General features: G+C 44.9%; 1 protein-coding gene and 1 pseudogene across 7 annotated transcripts in view; both read right to left on the bottom strand.

Moving 5' to 3' along the window:
- ARHGAP26 (Rho GTPase activating protein 26) overlaps positions 1 to 22,361 on the bottom strand; it is a 470,784-nt gene that overhangs the window by 370,972 nt on the left and 77,451 nt on the right. The gene's annotated exons all lie outside the window — the stretch shown is intronic.
- LOC122700318 lies at positions 6,901 to 8,377 on the bottom strand (annotated as a pseudogene).

The following is a 22,361-nucleotide window of genomic DNA, read 5'->3' as shown; positions in this document are numbered from 1 at the left end:
AGCACCACACTCTCCAAGGCAAGGGTTGTGATTCCCACCTGAGACTCTGAGATCAAAAATCACAGTGTCTTTATCCTTCCAGGACAGTGCGTAAGGTATACAGGACCTCAAAATCTATATATTGGAAGAATGGATTACTTAGGAGGACTTAAACTGTAACAGAAGCAGAACAAAATCTAAAACAACAACCAGAAATGGGCTGAATCCTTGCTCATCCACCAATCATGTATGTGAACCTAGGGAGAGTTACTTAACATGCTTGGCCTTAGGAAACTCATTTCAAAACCTGGAGAATGAACCACTTGATCTCTAAGGACTTCCAGCTCTAAAACTCCACCCAAAGTATTTTCTTCTGTGTCTTTTAAAAAAAAAAATCATTTTAATGGTGAGGATATTTGCTCGATATTCCTCCAGCAATGCACACCTCTGTCATTCTCAGTCGTTTCAAAAATCCAGTTGAGAGAACACAGATTCTGTTGGTCTCAGCAAATAACCATAGCAACTAATACCCCCCCAAATAAAATGATGTCTTCACAATGATGTGCTGGCTCAATTAGATTAAGAGGGTGACGTGTACCATCTCAAAATTTATGGTCGTAAATTTACAGTGAAAGCCAGACCTTCTTGGAAGAGGTTTATAAGTAAAAGAGAGGCCTTGCCAATAAAATGAAGACAGCACAGACAGCCAGAAAAACTGAGTTGATGAGAAACTGGAGCAGGGCCACCCTGCCTGTCCCAGGTCACACAGACACAGCCATCACCCAGACGTGAGTCCAGAAGGTGGTTAAACAGCTGCAGATCTGAGTGCCACCGCTTCTACCAGGGAATCAGCAAGCAGCTGTCTTCTCTCCATGCCTCCTTCACATGTATAATCAAAGGAAACAAATACTGCTCCCTCAGAAAAGGTTTCTAAGAGATTCAGCAGAAGACTTGTAAGGCTCTTAGGTAAAAAAGAGGACAACTACAGAATAGTAAATTACGGGTGGTATTGGATTTCCAGCTCATCATGGGATGCAGACCTTCCGGCTCCAAGGTCTTTAGATTGGAGTTAGAAAAGGGAAGGGAAAATACAGCATCTGTAAGTTTTATAATTTACCATCTTCCCACACCCTCAGGCCTGCCTCTTCCAGGGTTTGGGCAACCATGTCTGTTCTGAACAAATGCAGGCAAGCAAGAATATCACCTGAAAGGTAGGAAAAGGGAAGCCAAGGTCCATTACCTCCCTATAACCTTCAAATCTTTTCCGGCAAAGGACAAAAAGAAAAAACAACAACAACAAACCAAAAACCCAGCCTAAAGAATTAGGGTTCAATGTCCATTTAACTGTTATTAACTCAGAAAGTCGTGGGCAGCAAAACCTGGACCTGAAACACAAAATCTGCTACGTCACCGGTGGTTCTCATCAAGAACTGTAATAGTTTAAGAGTAGTTAAAGCAAGACAAGGCACAGTGAGTAAAACAAGGCCGTCCATCAGCCTTATAAGCCAAGAACAGTGGGTAAGGAAACAAACTTACAGGGTTCAAAAGCCCACTGCAGCCCCCTCCGTGGTCTCCGTACTGAGTTTCCACCTGTATGAAACTGAGAAGAAAGCAAGCTGCCTCTGGGGGTTTCTGTGAGGAAACAAATGATGCTCAGAAGCACTTAGCACCAAGCCTGGCTAAGCAACAGGCAATAAATTATAGGTGTTTGTAGTGTAGAGTTTTACGCAGTAACATAGTAAAACGCCAGGCTGATTTATTTTGGGGTAAAGATGAAAGGACAGCCAAGCCACTGGGTCTCCTTCCACCCACCTTTACACCCACTACCCGGCTGACTTCCCACATTACTATCTTCTAAGCAGAATCCACCTAATCCCTGGGCACAATTCAGACTCTCCTCCTCACTAACACCACAGGAAGCAGGACGGCCACTCCTCAGCACCAGAAAAGTTCAATTAAAAAGGGAAAATCTGCCTGTTGCTCCTGGATTAAATTAACGTTTCCCGAAGGAAAAAAAAAAATAAAAGTATCTAGCAATTCTGAACATAGCCACACCTAATAATGTTCTCAGAAGTTAGTTTCACTTTCTTTTATCCCGTTTAATGAACCACTTCCTTGCTGCCCTCAGGGGTAGCTGTGCCCCAGGGCCAAGCAGCAAGGTCCAGGTGGGCACCATTCTGCCTCACAGGTTCCCCACTGAACCTGATTCCCTGCCTCCTTCCCCAACTGTCCCCTCCCCAGTTCCGTCCCCCAATCCACATACGAAATTAGGCTTCATCTAGTTCTCAGAGTACCCCCTTTTCCCCACACCATCACAGAATTTGAGGGACCAAAAAGACTACTGTTTGTCAAAAATATGATGGGCCATCACCTGTGGTGGACTCTCCCAGGGGAGCCCACACCAGCCACCTGAATTCAACCTTGGGGTTAGGGTACAGGAACCTGGGCTTCCCCAGAAGTTTTTTTTTTTTTTTTTTTTAATTTTTTTATTAGTTGGAGGCTAATTACTTCACAACATTTCAGTGGGTTTTGTCATACATTGATATGAATCAGCCATAGATTTACACTTATTCCCCATCCCGATCCCCCCTCCCACCTCCCTCTCCACCCGATTCCTCTGGGTCTTCCCAGTGTACCAGGCCCGAGCACTTGTCTCATGCATCCCACCTGGACTGGTGATCTGTTTCACCATAGATAGTATACATAGAAGTTTTTATACATGCACAAGTTTGAAAACTCCTACCAACTGAGCCTTCAGAACATCTCATTCCACTACCAAGAATGCAAACCTCTCCAGATCACAAAGGTGGGGCTCCAAGGAGCAAGCCGGAAATTCTGACTCCAGACAGAAGATTTACAAATGTCTCCAAAGCAGGAAATCAAAGCTCACAGTGGAAGAAATCTAAGTGACAGCAGAGATGAGAGGAGGGAACACCACAATTCAATTTAAAAATCACAAATTCTAAACACTGAGCCTTTTCCCAAAAATGTTCTCAATCACATCTTCTACTGTGAAGCCCACACAATCCACTAGGAAAGCTGCTCTATTTAGGACCTGATTTGCACAGGCCCGGCTCATGGCACCTGGAACTGACGAATGCCAGTTGATTGCCTAGAAACCCATCCAAAACCTGGCATCCCAAAGAAGTGGTAGCTGCCTTTAGTGCCTGGGGAGCCAAATACTCTTGGACTAGGCAAGGATGCGGCTGCCAATACAGGCTCTGCCCGGTTAATCTTCTCTGAGCCTGCAAATAATAAATCTGACACAGACTCCACTGAATCTGAGATACAGGCCCACAGGTACCCTAGGAAAGAGAGTACCTAAGGTGCTTCTGGGGTGTGCAACCTTCTTCAAGGACCCACATCCAGAAGGGCCTACCTGGTTTAACGCTCTCCTGTCACCATTTTGAGATTCTTAATTTTCCTCTCTGAACTTGAGTTTTACAAGTGAAGTCAGGTGTGATGGTGGAGCATACATATGAGCTGAGGCAAGACCTATAACATGAAATGTCATGTGGGTCCACCAGGGTTCCTTTTGGCCCCATGTGCACAAGCTGTGATGCCCCTTAAATAAAGGATTCTGGTGGACCCACAATATGTGGGAGTTGAGCCAGACTGAGTACAAGGTAAGTCTGTGATGTCTGAATAAGCAGGGATACTGACAGCCCTGAGGGGCTACACTTTCCTTTCAGACCATAACTTCTGAAACGCAAAAGGAAGAAAGAGCATTCTAGAAATATGAATGACTAAGGAACCCTGCAACAGCCATTCTTATTCATGTTATTTCCCAGGATAAGTGAACTACTTCTGCTGACCATGACAACACTGGGCAGTAAAGGATGGAGCAACCCATAGTCACATTTCCTTTCAATCCTTCTTCATTCATCAGTAAGTCAAAGAGAGAGGCTATTAGTAGGACGTGCAAGTATCAAAAAGTGAAATAACAGAAATAGCTCTGTTAGGGCACTTTTCATAGAAATAGAACAACCCTAAAATTTGTATGGAACAAAAAGATCCCAAATAACCAAAGCAATCTTCAGAAAGAACAAAGATAGAGGCATCATGCTGTCAGATTTCAAACTATATTACAAAGCTATAGCATTCAAAGCAATGTGGTGTTGACATAAAACAGATCACTAAAATAGAACAGACAGCCTAGGATAAACCCACAACATATGGTCAATTAAATTACAAAATATGAGCTGGGGAAAGGACAGCTTCTTCAGTAAATGGTGCTTGGAAAACTGGACAGCTACAAGCAAAAGAATGAAACTAGCCCACTCTCTTACACCATACACAAAAATTAACTCAAAATGACTTGAAGACTTGAATATAAAACCCAAAACCATAAAACTCCTAGAATAAACATAGATGGTAATCTCCATAACATTAGTCTTTGAGGTGATTTTTTGAATTTGATACCAAAAGCAAAGGCAACAAAAGTAAAAATAAACAAGCAGGACTGAATCAAACTAAAAAGCTTCTACACAGCAATGGAAACCATCAACAAAATGAAAAGGCAACCTACCAAATTGGAGAAAATATTTGCAAATCATATATTTGATGAGGGGCTAATATCCAAAATATATAATGAATGCATGTAAGTCAACAGCAAAAACCCAAACAACCCAATTTAAAAATGGGCAAAGGATCTGAACAGACAATTTTCCAAAGAAGACAAACAGCCAACAGGTACATAAAAAAGCAGCTCAACATCACTCATCAGAAGGAAAATGCAAATCAAAACTACAAAAAGATTATCTCACATCTGTTAAAATAGCTGTTATCAAAAAGACAAGAAACAACAAGTGCTGGCAAGGATACAGAGAAAAGGAAACACGTGTGCACTATCAGTGGGAATGTAAATTGGTGCAACCACTATGCAAACAGTGTGAAGGGTCCTCAAATGATCCAGCAATTACCCATTTGGATACGTATCTTAAGAAAACACATCCATGGCTGATTCATGTCAATGTATGGCAAAAAACACTACAATATTGTAAAGTAATTAGCCTCCAACTAATAAAATAAATTAAAAAAAAAAAAGAAAAAGATAACATATGTGCACCTGGGGGTGCATGTCGATGTATGGCAAAAACCACCACAATATTGTAAAGAAATTATCCTCCAATTAAAATAAATAAATTTTTTTAAAAAGAAAAGAAAAACACCACAGACAGACTCTGACTTACAAAAGTGCAAATGCGTAACCCTCTCTGGGGGCTGGACTTCAGGTTTTGAATTTTGATCTTTTTTCAGGCTAGCAGTATGCACTATGATACTCTCACACGATGATGGGCAGTGGTAGGGAACCACAGCCCCAGTCAGCCACTCAATCACAAGAGTAAACAACCGATACACTGACAACCATGCTGTCTCTCACATTCAATACAATATTCAATAAATTACATGAGCTATTCGACACTTACAAAATAGGGTTTGCATATTTTGCTCAACTGTAGGCTAGTGTAAGTATTCTGAGCATGTTTAGGTAGGCTAGACTAAACTACCATATTCAGTAGGTTAAATGTATTAATGCATTTTTAATTATTTATTTATTTGGCTGTGCCAGGTCTTAGTTGCAGCAGGTAGGATCTTTGAACTTCATTGCAGCACGTGGGATCTTTCAGCTGCGGCATTCAAACTCTTGGTTGCAGCATGTAAGATCTAGTTCCCTGACCAGGGATTGAACCGGGGCACCCTGCATTGAAGGCATAGAGTCTTAGCCATGCCTGGACTACCACATGTCCATTAATGGATAAAGATGTGATGTATGTGTTGTGTGTGTGTGTGTGTGTTGAGAGATGGAGTATTATTCAGTTATAAAAAAGAATGAAATCTTGCTATTTGTGGCAACTTAGATTGACCTTGAGAACATCATGCTAAGTGAAATAAGTCAGAGAAAGACAAATAATGTGTGATTTCACTTATATGTGGAAACTTTAAAAACAAAAACAAAATAACCGCCTCATAGTACAGAGAACAGATTGGTGGCTGCCAGAGGCAGCAGGCAGCAGACAGACAAAACGGGTGAAGGTGGCCAAAAGGTACAAATTTCCCATTATAAAATAAAGTCATGGGTTTGTAATGTAGAACATGGTTACTATACTTAAAAATACTGTATTGCATATTTGAAAGTATTTAAGAAAGTACATCTTAAAAAAAAGGTCTCAACACAAGGGAAAAGAAAATGTGTAACTATGCACCCGCTCTGGCCACAAAGCCTGGCACGTTCCCTCAGCCCACAGTCCTCGCCCAATCCTCTCCACCTTGCTGCTGTCACCCTTCAAATTCCGCTTGGAGGGTCACTTCCTCAGGGAAGTGGCCTCCTCTCATCCCCCACCCACTCCCAATGGTCGCTCTCCTGCCTCCTCACAACTTCCTTTCCCGTCCCTTTACATGACAGGTAATTTCCTTTGATTTTCATGGCTGTTTAATGTGTACCACCAAGGATATTAGGACAGTTGTCACAATTCTAGTATGCAGTAAGTAAGCCTCCAATAACACTTTTAAATATATAAATGAATTCACGTGACTCTTTTTAAGAGTTGAGCCAGGAGTGACAAACCCTACAATCCTCTTTTTACAGAAAGGGAAGACGTCAGATCACCAAAATGAAGATCAGCCATCCCTTTAATTACTCCATTACACTCATGAAATCAAATGGGAACCTCATTTCCTAGGCTTAGCTTAGCCTTGAAGCCACAAGACACACTTTTCCTACTCTCTTTTTTTTTTTTTTCTCACTCCTGGAGTTTATTGTTCACTTGGTGCAAGGCACAACGTTACGGGGTGTGAGGAAGGCGCGCTCGTGTGGCTCAGATAGCAGAGTGGGATTCTCTCAACTTCCTTTTTGATGTTTTGCTGTTTTGATATTAAAAACCAAACTGTTTCCCTGACTGTAGCCTGCTTGGTCTTGGGGAGTGGAGGGGGAGGGAGGGTACAGGGCGGGGGGAGGAAGAGGGCTCTGATGAGCCTAGTGCCTTGGAAGGAAGCCTGGAAGCTGGTGGTGGTCACTCAGGATGGGGGCCTGCAGTTGGTTTTGCCAGGCTGCTGCTTCCCCATAGCTTCCCGAGCCAGCTCACAGGTGATCATGCTGGTGGAGGCCTGGGCAGACTCCGAGTGCTCTGGGGACTCCAGCACCATGGCCATGAATGGGAGAGTGGACTTCCCTTAGAAGAAGCTAGCCCACCAGTGTCCTGGGGTCTGCTTTGGGGAGACCCGGGTGGTGGGGGATGGCTTCCCCAGAGTACTCGGCACTTGCGCAGGAACCATTACTGGAAGTGGAGCCCAGGCGGCACCGTTAGTAGTCGTGGGTGGCCATGAGTGAGCCGCTGGAGGGGATGGCTGCCATCCTCTTGCTTGCAGGCTGGTGGAAACGTCGGCGGCAACCCCTCGCGGGCCTCGGCGTGCGATCACTGATGGTGGGCACCGGGGCGCTAGGCCACGGAGCCCATCTGTGTAAAAAAAGGCAGGCGGCCGCTCCACGGACCAGACATGCAGGCCCTACTCTCTTTCTTGTCCCACAGTCCTACAATGTTTTCAAGGTACCACTAACTCAATCTTAAAATCACTTTACCTACAAGCAAACGATAGGCAAAGAATTGGTATCTGTATACCTAGACAGCATACCTAGGTCAGAACTTTAAAAATATAATCTGGTGTCAAACTGTGTCATGCAAACACAGAAGCCATCCCTTTTAACACACCAGGTACTACTAGAGGGAAAACAGAGAAACCTAACTTCGGGGGCAGTATTTCTTGATCTGTCTTTGAAAGGTCACCTGAACCAGATCACCCCAGACTTTTTAAATCTGAAATTCTGGGAATCTAATCTGAAAATTAGATCTGGAAATCAAATTTCCAGATTGGCAATCAAATCTGGAAATCACAGCAAGTTTAAGAACTGCTGTTATAAGAAGACATTGTTGAGTCATTTGTTTAAACGCCAAGGGACGGCAGGACACTACTGACATTGAACCTGAGAATGCAGGGACACAAAAAAGAAAAGGAAAGCCATGTCCCGTCCCGGACCCAGAAAGTCCCTGGCAACATGCCTCCAAGAAAGAAGCAGGAAACTGTTCCCAGAGAAGAGGAGGAGCCTGGAAAAACCCTGGGTCATTGTCGGCTAGGGCTGCTAATTATTCTGGCCGTTTTATTCTTGGGGACACTTCCTCCTTTCTCAAGGTGCTCTGGGGACAGCCAGTAAGGGACCCTCACATCTGTCCCCTCACTGCAAGAAGGACACAGAGAACGTGAGCCAGGGACTGCATAAGCAGGGCCACCTCTTATAGTCTCAGAGCTTCCTTTAGGCTGAAAAGGATCCAGTAGCCAGGAGCCCTCCCTAGAGACTGGAATTCCAGCCACTCCTGGCCCACCCTCCTCACCACCTGTCTCCTGCCTGTCAACCCAAAAGCCCTGAGAAATGAAAAGATCCATAAGAAGCCTCTCAGCACACCTACACCAACTTCAATATCCCCTCCTACAGTGGGCTAAATTATGTCTCCCAAGTTCATGTCCACCCAGAACCTCACAGCATGACCTTATTTGGAAACCAGGGTCTTTGCAGATGTTATTAGATGAGATAAGGTCACAATGGATTAGAATGGGACCAAAACCCAAGGACTAGTATCCTTAGAAGCAGAGGAGAAGACATGCACACACATGGAAGGAGGTGCCAAGAGTGTAGTGATGGAGCTACAAGTCAGCCACCACCCAGGATTGCTAAACGCCACTGACATAAGAAAGATCCAAGGGAAAGTCCTTTCAATTGAGCCTTCAGAAGGAACATAGCCCTGATTTCAGATTTCTAGCCTCCAGAACCACGAGAGAATAAATTTCTGTTGTTTTAGGCCACCCAGACTGTGGAAATTTGTTACACAGGAAGCTAATACACCTCCTTTCTTAGGAAGCCAAAGCCTTTAAGTCACATTGCAACCAAAATCTAGAGGTTCTGCAACAACACTAAAAGGAATGCTTCCAATACTGTAGCCGGCCCTGTCCTGGCCTCACTGAGGGCAGTCCTGGCTTTCCTCCTGATCAGTGCCCTCACAGGCCTGCTTTCACCCTGTCCAACAATACTGCACCTGTTACCCCTGCCAGCTACACACACTGCCCGCCATCCTGTACTGGCCCAGGCTGCCCCCCAACGTGCCCAGGGCACCTGGATTTCTCTCTCTGAGCACTTTCCACATTCAGTGTGGCAGCTCTGAGAGGCCAGAGACCTTGCCAATCCTGTACTCAATCACAGCCTGCTGCCTTCCCACGCAGCTCACTACAGGGGAGCAGCTCAGCGGGTGCACAAGCCAATGCACAAACAGCAAACTCAGCAGCATGCTCGGCCAGCCCTCGTTCTTCATTACTCAGCCCAGAAATGGGGTCAGTGTGAGTAATTCTGCCTTCTGTGTGACTTCTCACAGCGTGTCCCACACTATACAGATCACTCCTTAATTCTACTATTCATTCAAAAACCTAGGCATTGAGCATCTATGTGCCTGATATACTAGTCTGAGAAACAGAGGAAGGAAAAAGCAGACCCAGCCTGTGTCTTCATAGCACGACATGGTGGTGATGGGGTGTTAAGTCAGCAATTAATAACCTCACATTGAAGCTGAAAAACAACAGAACAATCTTGTTCATGGGCCTGTTTCCTCTGGGTTCCTAGAGCCTAGAACAGCACCTGGTACATAACAGGATTGCCAAAATTCTGTATGGCTGGAGGATGAATAGGTTGAGAATGGGTAGATGGATGGAAGGAGGGCAGGGAGGGTGCCTGGTATATAACAGGCAGTCAATAATAGGAAAGGTGGATACACAGACGGAGGAAGACAGATGAGTGTATGGCTATAGCCTCATACATAACAGGCAGTCAATGATGATGAACAAATGGAAGGACAGAGATGGCTATTTAGGGAGCAAAGCACCTGGGATGAAATCTGTACAGAATACAACTTAACAGTATAAAAGGTTTCAGAGCCTTAAGTGGTACCTCTGGAATCACCTCATTTCTTCCCAAAGCATCCCAGCTGCCTCCTAGCATCTGAAAGAAATGATAATTCTAAATGAATCTGGTATCCAGATCTTCTGTAAACATTTAGTGGAAAATCAGCTTCACCAGCACAAATATGCTCTCTCTCGCTCCCCCCACCCCTTTCTCTCTGTAATGGGGGTTTTAAAAGCCTGTTTTGCTCATTCTTCTCTACCACAGTCAGTATTTACTGCTTTACAATGTTGACTCTTGCCAAAATGCACACCACAGACCACTTACCTGGTTGTGTCATGCTTAATTATTATTTTTATGATTCTTCAAGTACCTAAGAGAGACTTTTCTTTGAGGGAATCAGAGCTGACTCTGAAAATTTACTGCCATTTACAACTGAGGGGTGGGGTGGGGTGGGGTAGAAATACCACAACTGGAGAAGAAAAGGATGGGGTGGGTGGGGGTTCTGAGAGCATATCCAGTCAAAGCCCCCTTCTATGGCAACCTGTAGTAGAGAAACAGTTTGCAATTAAAAAAAAAAAAAACTAACAGAGCCCCAACATAAATGTTTACTCCTGCATAAAACAGCTAGACTCAGAACAACAGAAGAGGTCCCCACGTTCCTCATCTTTGGGTCTGGCTTGTATCAGGTTAAATTCCCTGCATTTCCAGGCTCTCCTTGGTCTCACTCGGTAATGAAGTTAAAGTCATTCAGACCCTAGGAGGCCTTTTTTCCCTTTGATTTCCCTCTGGTAAAGATAAGAATAACTTTCTGAGTCTCAGAACAATTGTTTCCTATGCTCTCAATTCAGGCCCCAAAGCACCATGATTCATTGATTCATACTTTACCTCTCCACTGAACACCTCCCATGTGTGGGGGGCTGTGGGAGGTGATGAGAATTAAACACTGAACAAAACTGATATAGTCCTCGTGCTCCCAGCCTGCAACCTGGTGGAATAGACACTCAACAAAGACAAAAATATACACAATAATCATCTAAAAGCTCACTGGCAAGGATATAAAAATGCAGACGGTGGCTCGGAAGGAATGATGTCAAGGGGAGGAAAGTAGACCCTCCCTCTATGTGAGGCAGAGAGCCACATCAAGGCAAAGGGGGAAGTGGCTGATCAGCTACCCAGAAACAAAAGACTTTTGAGACAGGCATTAAGAATTCCCCTAGCATTGTGGTGATGGCTTCACAGGTGTATACAGATAACAGAATTTATCAAGCTGTACAATTTAACAAGTGTAGTTTTTTGTATGCCAATTGAGTTGTTTAAAAAAGAAGACTTTCCCCCTAAATTTGCTGCTTACCTCTCAGGATCTCCAGGACAAGGCAGGTTCCTATAACTACAAACTAATAAAAACGACTTGGCTACACCAAACATCCCACCCAGCCATATTCCTGTTCTTGACTGGCTCACAGCTTCATTCATTCATTCCACAAGGATTTATTAAACACCTACTACAGGTCAAATACTGTCTTCTGTGTTTTCCATTATACTACAAATAAAAACATACATACATAACCCAGTCCTCCTAGAGCTTGTAGCTTCCTACAAATGCATGCCCAAGTAGAATGTTGTCTACATACTAAGAAGGACTTGCAACATTCTCAGAACATGAATTTAAGGCTATTCAGAAGGACTTTCAACGTCATGACAGACAACAACTTATTGAAAGTGTACTATGAACCCAGCCCCTAAAAGCTTTAAAGGTATTATGTCATGCAATTCTCCCCCAATCCCCTTAAGGTAAGTACTATTGTTTAAATCCAGTTTACAAAGAGGAAAATGTTCAGTTAAGTGGTGGAACCAAGATATAAACCCAAGAGCCCGACTCTAGATCCCACAATTTAAAAATCTAAGCTATAGCACTGTAAGGATAAGCTGCCCATCAACTGCCTCAGAAAGCCACTTCACAGTCTAAGCAATTTTTCCAGTACAAATTTTGCTGAGCACATTCTCTGACCCTCCCCCATCAGTACTTCCACCACCTCTGGAGCTTGACAAAGGCAAGTGTGAGAAGTAAGGGAGTTCACATGTTTCAGAGCAGCAAGACTCTGCACGAGAGAGACTGACATCTCTCTGGTGCCAAAAGAAGCGCTCAACAGGACACGGAAAGACAACTGTTCAATTCCCCGGCTGCAGGCAGAGTGACACCCAAGGTTCTGGCTGACAAACTCCTCTGTTCTGCTGGTCTTTTAAGATACAAGTAAGATACAAACTTTCTGGGAGAGATCATGGTTATAACAACGACAGAGTGCAGAGGAACACAGAAATCCTCTGAATCAAAGAACCTTTCCACCAGCTCCCATCCAGGACACTCAACCAGATCGTGTAAAAATCAATATGACTGCTGGCAGTTTATATGCAGCAAGGAGCCAAAATACAACAGCATGTGAGAATTTATGTGCAAAATGATAAAAACCTCTGTGACAAGCCATGGACATCTGTATTAATAGCACAACTCCTATCATTAGAGTCATTCAGGGAAAACTAAAATAAACCTGCCCTAAGACAGCCTCCATGAAGAAACCAACTCTGAATGTCACAAGAGATACAAGAATGATTTTAAGAATGCAGATCCTGTCATACTTTCTTTCCCTAGAAGGCCTTTCACCTTGGACAGCAGACACATTGGTCAAGAGGAGTCTGGCGATGCCTGCGCTGGTCCCAGGCCTCCAAAGGACAATGGGATCCTCATTACAATACCCACTAACACCCACAGTGCCTTATAGGCTAAATGACCCCCATCTAAGACCTGCCCCTTCCAAACCACATTCAGCTGCTCACAGCCCCTACCTGGTAAATAGTTCCCTAACACTTAGCCCTACTGCTTACCTCACGCACAATACTCTTTCTTTTTTCATTAACATTTCTCAACACAGCATTCCCTAACTCTTCACAGAAAACTTGTAGAACCCTTTAGCACAAGTGCTTATCATAACTTTATCAAGCTCTGAAGGGAGGACAACTAGCAAATCCAAACTACTGCTAGAGTTCAGTTTCATTTCTAACTTTCTGGTCAAAGTGAACTACCTTTCCAACGTTGGGGAGGGGCAGTGTGCCTATGAAGCAAGGACTCTAGAAATATACAGACCTTATGAACAACCTGCCATGACTCAGGCAGACCTCCTGACCTCTCTGGCCCTCAGGATGATGAAGAACAGGAGAGGGGCAGAGACTGTTGGACAGAAGTCTGGGAATCACGTCCAAGTGGTGATGGTTGAAGCCAGGGACAGGAGAGATTAATGATGACAGAAAGAGACAAACCCTCTGGTCTGGGAGGCAAAGGTGGCCTGGAACCTTGAGAAGAGCCATAGGACAAAAACGATGAGCTAGGAAGGGATGCTCAGAAGGGGTGAAGAATGCTTGGAGAGTACACCATCGATGAAGGCAAAGGAAAAGAGTCTCGAGAAAGAAGAAGGCCAAGAACAACCACTGGTTTAAGTAAGTGGGCAGCCCCAGGACCTCTGAGACAGACAGCAGGTCCAAAGAGAACTATGGGCAGAAACTAGACCTCAGGGCTTTCGACGGTAAAGGCAGTAAACACAAAATACGCTCTCAAACACTCTAGCTATGAAAACAGCAGCAGCACAGGATAGTACATAAGTGGGAGAGGTACAAAGGGAAGTTTTCCTGGGATTGGTTTTTTGTTCCCTCTTGATTAAAAGACAATAAAGACTTCAGCCTGTTTGCAGATGAAAAGGAAAATGTGCCATTAGTAAAGGAGGAGAGTCTAATGATGCCTTGTGAGGGGAAGGAGGATGCTCTGGGCCCTAAAGTAATCGATCATGTGTCCAGAGAGGGAGGAGGATTGCAACAGGGAGAGAGAGCTTTAAGAGCATCAGTAGGTTTTCCCTGGAGAGATGGCTGACCAGTCTCTCTACTGATTAACTGTGTCTCCAACCACAGTGCCTATGATACTCAGACACCACATGGAGAGTCATATTTGAAAATGAACCCACATTCCTTCCCAAGCACCATTCATCTTTCTGGAAGAAAAGCCAACACCAATGTGAGTGTTTAGGGAGGGAAGAGAAAAGATAAGGCTGCAGTTGCTTCACTTGCTCTGAAGTCTTGTGACTTGGGGGCTGTTGTGTTTGGTTGTTGTTGCTCCTTCTGTTTTATATGAGAGCCTGTCTCACTCAAGGGTGAGGAAACTACAGAGTGGACAGAGTCCACACCTACTCATCATGAAAACCTATTTGAACTGCTTCTTCAGCTAAGATGAAAGTTCTCCTGTTTTAATGGTTTCAGTCTTTCATAACATTATTCAAAACTGCAGACCTTCATTCACATCCTTTGCCTCTTTTTAAAGTGCTGTTTGTGGCTCAGAGAAGATGGTGATAAAACCATTTTTTTAGATCAAGTTGCAGTTGGGAATGGAATTAGCATGAAAAAGATAAACAGCATGGCAGAGACAATCACTAAAAAGATGATCTGGATCACTACCTCCAGTTTAAAATCAATTTAGTGCAAAGACAACTAATTGCCCCTGGGATCTATACAGTACACCAATTATTTATCCTCTGACAGTCATTTTTTAGTAAGGCCAAGAAACCAAACAGGAGGGAAGGAAGGACTACCTGGCCCAGAGATCAGAAACCTACTGGTTAATTCCCACAAGCCAAGGCTGGACCACATATTGAGAGAGCAGATCCCTGTTTCAAAGAGCTTCCAATCTTGCTCCAGGAAAATCCAATGACGAAAATGCTAAATAAATCGTGTCAGAGCATAGGTGTTCAAAATTAAGCAATCTTTTACCTTGCAAAGCAAGCACTGCAGCAAGATTCGCTTTCACAAAGTGCTCACCTTGACAGCATCCACCCTGCACACACAACAGGGATTTATTTGCACACGACATTCTCTACCCCCATGTTACAGGAAGTGAGAAGCATTTGCCTCGGCTGATGAGCTAAGACTTGAGAACTACCTATGGTGAGAACTTGACCATGGAAAATAAGGAAAAACTGCGAGAGAGTAAAGGAGGGAAACATGATTGGGGAAACCACAGGGCCACCCACGATATTTACTTCAAACAAGTTTTTACTTGGCTCAAGGTCCGACGGTCTCAAATTTAAATGACCCCAGGGACAGAACTGGCCACCCAGTCTTATGGTCTCCTATTACTATCAGAATGCTGACCAAAAGCTCAGGGAGGATCTGTTCACAGTCCAGGTAAAACCAAAACTAGTGTCTAGAGTGACTTACAGTTTAAGGAAGGCAGCTGAGAGAGAGGGATGGTGTTCCACAGATGAAATAAACAATCCCAGGAGGCACTGTGGGCAGAAATCAACTTCGCCAACTAAAGTTCAAAATTCCTTTCCATCAAGTCAACTCCCCTTCACCAACTAAAGCTTTACCCCTCTAGACACTGCCTTTCAGCTGGGCTAAACTCTGTATATAGCCATAGCCCAGGCTCCACACTCCTGAGGCTTACACAGCCCTGCTTCTCCTCTGAACCTAAGGGTTCCCAGCGCGAGCACACATGCCACCCTATCCTCCTGACTGGGCCTTTATCCCTGCTGTTCCCTCCATCACAATATTTAGCTTCCTGGTCTCCCCTCGTCCAGATAGACCAATCCTTCCAATGCCATCTCCTCCATGAAGTCCTCCCAATGCCATGTCACCCAGCCTGCAGCATCTCCTGCCACTCACACAAACCAAGCACCACTCCCCTCCCTGGAATCTCTTCATGGCACTCTGTGCATTCAATGGCAGTTAATACGTTATTGTCCTTTGCAGTATTCGCTGTAACCTGGGCTGAGACAGCCTCTCCAAGGCTTGGTTTCTGGATCTTTAAAACAGATCCTAAAACACTGTTTGTAGAAATGCCTACAAACACTAAAAGGAAAAATAGACACCTTTTAAGAAGTTGTTACTACATACCAGAGAAATGGTGTGAAATTTACAAACACTGTCTCTTTCGATCCTCGAAACCCTATGAAGGCAGGCACCATCATCCTCATTTCATAGATGAGAAAGCAGATGATCAAAAAGGCTGAGTGATTTGCCCATGTCCACAGCCGGCAAGCACCAGAGCAGAGGTTCTCTCTCTGGCAATCTCCCCCCCAGGACCTCTCTCAATCACCAGGCCCTGCTGCCCTTCTTTTCTTCAGTCCCCTGCCTACTTCACAGGGCTCCTCTGAGATAATACAGAAAAAGTCCTTAGCACACTGACTGGTACTGGGTCTTTCTGTTCCCAGAAAGGTCACATTCTTTAAGGGAGAAGAATTACTGGCATATGTGCATGCTTTAATCATACTAATCAACAGAGAATGGATAAATGCATAAATGAATGAATGAAATGAAAAGAATGAAGAGTATCAGCTAAACTAAATTAAGACAAGGACGTATCTTTAAAGCAGGTACAGAACATTCTATATACAGATTCTCACAGGGCAGCACAAAACGTAGCCTCTTTCTCCACAGTGTCTTTCAGACGCAGTGCTCACTCCGAGTATAAAGGGGAAGGGTGTGGGAGGTCACAGCAGTGGGGTGGGCAGGAATGACACAGTGCCTCCCCAGAGCACCAGGTCCAGTTCTACAACTCTCACTAAGACAAAATCCTCACTGGAGGGAAATCCCATCCAAATCCTCTTTGTCAGCGCCAAGAAGGTCAAGGAGACTAATCCTCCAGAGGACCTGAAATTCTGGCTCACCTGTGCCACACCAAAGGACAGCCTCCCAGGAGCAAGGATGTGGGCCTCAGGGTGGCCCACCCCACGGTTCTCCCTCTGAGCTGGTTCAGCCTCGCCTCACACACGCACCTCAGCTCCCAGCTCTGAGTGTAGGCACCACCCCGGCATGGCAGGTCATAGGCCCGCCCAAACCTCAGTCTTCCCATCTGGAAAATCCAGACAATCCCACAACTACCCTTAGAATGCTGATGGGAACAGTGGCCAGATAATCCACGGAGCCACTGCCTGGTACATAAGGAGCGCTTTGTGTGTGTCAGCTCCAAATGTGGGCAGACAATGGGGACACAGAGGGACCCCGACATCACCGTGCACTGTCCTGGCTTCCAGGGGTAGCAGCTTGGCCCCATGAACTCTAAGAAACCAGTTCTATATAGGAATTAGGTGGTCACTCTCAGCGTGGTACATAAACACCTCTTTGACAATAGCAAGAACTTAAAATGCAGTTGGTCTTACATGGGGGAAAGGCCAGTGGGTAGGGAGATAAAAAGGAGAAAACGCTAATAGGAAAACGGAAGAGAAGGATGTCGCCTAACCAGCTGCCAACACTCCAAGAGCCATGCTGGGGCAAGTCCAGACTCGGCAGGGGAGAGCAGACACAGGTCCCTGTGGGGACACAGCACTTAGCCTATTAAGAAAAGAGACCTGACCCTTAAGGGTCAGTCCTGCCCCTCAGGCCATCACAGCAAATATCAGCCAGCCAGGAGATCGGCCATCGGCATTTGGCCATCAACCATGGCAGACATTTGGCTGCTTCAGCTGGCCTTAGTCTTCAGAAACTGATACATCTCTGTACATAAACAGTAGACAGAGAAGTCTCTTCCTTTTCTAAAAATACACATCTGCACTTCAGCACTGCAAAGGCCATCTAGAGCCCATAACAGAGCTGCCATCTGCGGATGTCTGGGCCCCAGGAGGAAAAGCATTTCCTTTACCAACAGCGAAGGGTGTGAAGCTGCTGTTCACCTCACAGGACGCCTCTGTCTCAGGAAACAGCACGGCACAGAGGCGTTCTGTGACCGAGACAGACTGGCCCTGACTCCCACCGCGGCCTCTCATCCTGCTCAGTTAACTTCTCTCAGCCTCAGAGTCCTCATCTGTAAGAGACAGTGAGGGCCGCATCCACCCAACAGGCTTCTTGTGAGGATCAGAAATGACTGCAAATCACCTAGGACAGTTCCTGGCACAGAGCAGGCCATCAACACACAGGAGCTTGGTCATTCCTGAGATCCCAGGGTCTCCCTCCTCCTTTATCCCTCTCTCATTCCTAAAATAACCCAGCCAGGAAAACAAAGACTGATCTTCCCTACTCCCAGGGCAACTCACCCCTGAAGAACATTTCTGCTGTGTGTTCTGGGCAGCAACACCAGGGCCAAGCAAGTAGGAGGCTGCATGTTAGTGAATGGAGTGGAGGAAGAAAATAAAACCCATCCCACAGTCCTCAGGAGGGCTCCTCCACGCACCCTGGCCTCAGCTAAGGGACAGCAGGGTGCAGAGGGAAGATAAGGCAGGGTCTCTGTAGAAACGAGGTCACAATCATCTGGGAGGGTTTCCTCCTGGAGTTCACAGACAAGGAGCTTTAGAAGGTCCTGAGTCCTTTGAAACTGAATACGATTTGGGGTGAACATTCCCTTTTTTGGGAAAGAGTCCAGAACATCCATCAGACTCTCAACAAAGTCTATGACACTTCCCCAAGAAAAAGACTTTAAAACCACCAATTCATTAAGGGAAAACAGAGTGTCTGAGAAAGAGAGTAACATAAAATGATCTCCAGTTTTAGCTCACACGTAACGATACTCACAAAGCGCTTTACCGTGTGTCATCTCACTCAGTCCCCATGACAGCAGAAGGGGACAGTCACAATCCCAAAATGAGGAAACTGAGGCTCACAGGAGGTCACCACTTCCCAAGGCCCCTGGATGAGCAAACGGCCAAGTCAGGATGCAACCCCAACAGAGTCTGAAGCCAGGGCTCAGGATCCTCATCATCACGTCAAGAGTGTTACCTCCTCCAGGCCAAGCCCCCAATCTTACAAACCAGAAGGAAGGGTGGGAGGAAGGGGGGAAGGGAAAGGGGGAGGGGTCAGAATGTGACTTACAGTTCAACACTCTTTCCACTACACCCATCCTGTCTGTCTTCACACACTGACACTGAGAAATTTTCTAGACATCAGGAAAGAAACAAGACGTCATAAGGAAGTATACAAAAAGCTGGGTATGTTACATCAGTACCAAAAGCCCCAATTTCCTTGGTGGGAAAATGAGGGTTATAAATGACTACTCCATGCACATTTGGCATGTAGCAAGCATTCATGAATGGTAGGCATCATCGTTAATTAGTAAAATCTAATGAAATCACATGTCCTAGTGATCAAAGTGAAAGTCGCTCAGCCGTGTCCAACTCTTTGCGACCCCATGGACTATACAGTCCATGGAGTTCTCCATGCTAGAATACTGGAGTGGGTAGCCTTTCCCTTCTCCAGGGGATCTTCCCAACCCAGGGATCAAACCAGGGTCTCCCACACTGCAGGCAGATTCTTTAACAACTGAGATGTCAGGGAAGCCCAGTGATCAAAGGTGCCATCTTTGTGTCAATGAACCCCAGATTGCTTCGGTGAGCCCACCTCCCTGCATCCCTGAACTCTGCTCAGATGCTGGTGAGAGAGGCCTCACTGTGGCTCCCAGAAGTGATCACACTCTCCCCCGCAGCTGCCTGCTTGGGAAGCCAGTGGTGGCAGCCAGCAAGACTTGGGAGCAAGCCTAGGTCCCAGAGCCAACTATTCGACATCATCTGAGGTGCAGAGAGGTCTTGGAAACCTCCAGGGTAATTACAGGAGGTGGGGAATATTCATGGCAGGCTTCTCTAGATACAGAAAATAAAAACAGAAAATAAGTATAAGAAGTTCTCAAAGGTGAGGCAGGGCCACCTGAGACAGATATGCAAACAGATGAAAAGGCCAGGATTTTGGTGGACAAGGTTTTGGGAGGATAAAAGTTTGAGAGACCTCTGACTCACAGGCCCTTCATCCCTACCAAAAAACACATCTAACTAATGTGATTCTCCAAGAATGATAATTTTTATGAGTTGGACCCACTCTTCACAGCCAGAATATACCATCTCTAGCACCATCGATGAAGTCCCCACACAGAAAATATTTACAGTAACAGCTGCCATTTACTTATTAAATATTTACACTCTATGCTGTCTTTTACATATATTATCTCATCTAAGTCTCAAAATGGAATTTTGAGAAAATTTCCATCCCCATTATACAGATGGGAAATTGGCACCGAAAAGGTTAAACAGCCTGTCTAAGGTCATAGGGCTAGTAAGTGACAAAGAGAGATGTCTAATTTCCATGCTCTTACTACTATGTGTTTTCACATAAAATATTGGGTTCCACCCATTAGGCCTCTAGACAGGTTTTTTTCCTAGTCCTTCCAGAAAGTGAGGGACTTACTTATTCACTCTATCCTAATCCAAAATACTTTTTATGCTAGGTACTGAACCCAAGATAAACCCCACTAAGCCAAGCAACAGCTATGCTCATAAGCACACAAAACAGGGGTTTAAATAACACAAAATACAGGTGAGGTGAGGAATTAACAGGTAAGGGAAAAGAGGATGTGACCACGAACCTTTTATCCCATAGACCAACATACCCAGAGCATGCCACACTCCTCTCTTCTCAAGAACAATCTCAAGAAAAGATGCCTTCTTCAAAGAGAACAAGATTCCAGAGATGTTAGTGAAGTGTCTCTAGAATAAGGAGAGGTGACCAAAGAAACGTGCATATGTGCTAATTCATTTCAGTAGCATCCGATTCTGCAACCCCATGAACTATATATAGCCTGCCAGGCTCCTGTCCATGGGATTCTCCAGGAAAGAATACGAGAGCACGTTGCCATGCCCTCCTCCAGGGGTTCTTCATGACTCAGGGATCGAACCCATGTCTCTTAAGTCTCCTGTACCAGCAGGCAGGTTCTTTACCACTAGCACCACCTAGAAAGCCTGACCAAAGAAGAATGCAGAGGACATATCGCTTAAAAACAAAATAAAAAAAGCAAATACATAACATCCCACAAGTGTTCTCCATTAGATTTCCCAAAGCAAGTCATGACTTTGGAACCAACCCATTAACACAAATCAAAATAATCTGAACCAAATGTTCCCATTTAAAGGTCTGTTCCCCCCTTGAAGAGTTCTACAATGTTCTACCAGGGTAAATGTACTTTCACACACCAGGCCACCTCACTCCGGTAATTACCACCAGACTTGAGGTTTGGATGGCTCTAACCAAGCCAGCAAAAGTCTATGAATCCCAAAACCAATAGCAGAGGTCATAAGAGAGACAGCAAGAGGTAGACACAACGGACGTGGGAAATTCTGCAACAGGACCTCCCTCTGAAAATGAAACACTCTCTCTCTGGATTTTTGTTCCTAGAAGTCATCCTTCACAGGACTCACACCCTCTTCAACTGGCCATCTCCTTTGCTCCAGCCAGAGGAACCTGTCACTTAGCAACTACTCTCCAACAAAATACTAAGGAAAACTGGGAAACCAAAACCAGGAAGCCAAGATGAAGTCAGGCTTTTGAAAACTCTTGCTCCCTAGCATTCATGGGATAAGCTTCAAGCAGAGCAACAATTTCCATCAGACCTGGGCTCAGAGCAAGAGCAGCTCTGCAGAGGTGCCCTCAGTCGATGTCACTGAAGAGTCACCCTGAATCACTCAGACCAGGGCAAAGGTTCTTATTAAACTTCAAGGACTCAATACACTGCAGAAACCACAGGATCCCCCAGCTCTCACCCAATCTGTCCTCAATTACAGTGTAAGCATGGTGCCAATGAGGTCCTGAATTTGGCCCAACGTGTCTTCCAGCCTAGGCAACTGGCTTAGCACCACAATAACTGACAGCACTGATTACAGCCTCAGGGCCCTTCCTTAAAGCCTCACCTAAAGTCAATCCCTGATTTGTTTCTTTCCTGGCTTACAGTTACTTTGCCTCATCGTTTTTTTTTTTGTTGTTGTTGTTGTTGTTGTTTGCCTCCATGAACACAGGGACCCTGATTACTGCTGTTATCCTTCAACCCCAGAGATGGGCACAAAGAAGGCACACAACTAATACTTACCATGTGATGGGGATAAGATGGTGAGAGGAAAACCACACAGAGGCCCTCGTATATCGTCATGTGGTAAGAGATATATCCTAACACTACTAACTTGCCTAAATAATCTATTACGGATCCAGTTTTCACAAATTTATTCTTATGACTTTTCACACTTTCAGTCTCAAGGAAAATAAATGAATTACATGTGTTTGCTATCTACTGTGTGAAAGTAACATTTCTTTTTATATTCCTAAATTACCTCTATTGAACCTTTTCTTAGAGGGGTAACGGAAGGGAAGAAACTTGCAGGACAGATATTAAAGGGGTGGCTAAATCCAACTGTTATTCTAGAATGTGAATAAGCAAGCCCACACTTCCCCTAACCATTCCTTGATAATTTTCTCTCAGTTATGAAGGGAGTACGCACATGGGAAGCCTGAGAAGAAGGCTACATGAAACTCCACAGATAACTTTTCTGATGACTCCACTGCCCAACTAACTAGGCTTAAAAACATCATGGCAACTACTACTGACCCCAGGCTCTCTCATCTGTTTACCTACGAATCTTACAACTATCTAAAATTTCTA

Source organism: Cervus elaphus, chromosome 9, assembly GCF_910594005.1.
Source record: "Cervus elaphus chromosome 9, mCerEla1.1, whole genome shotgun sequence".
Lineage (NCBI taxonomy): Eukaryota > Metazoa > Chordata > Mammalia > Artiodactyla > Cervidae > Cervus > Cervus elaphus.
This window is presented reverse-complemented; position numbering and strand designations above follow the sequence as displayed.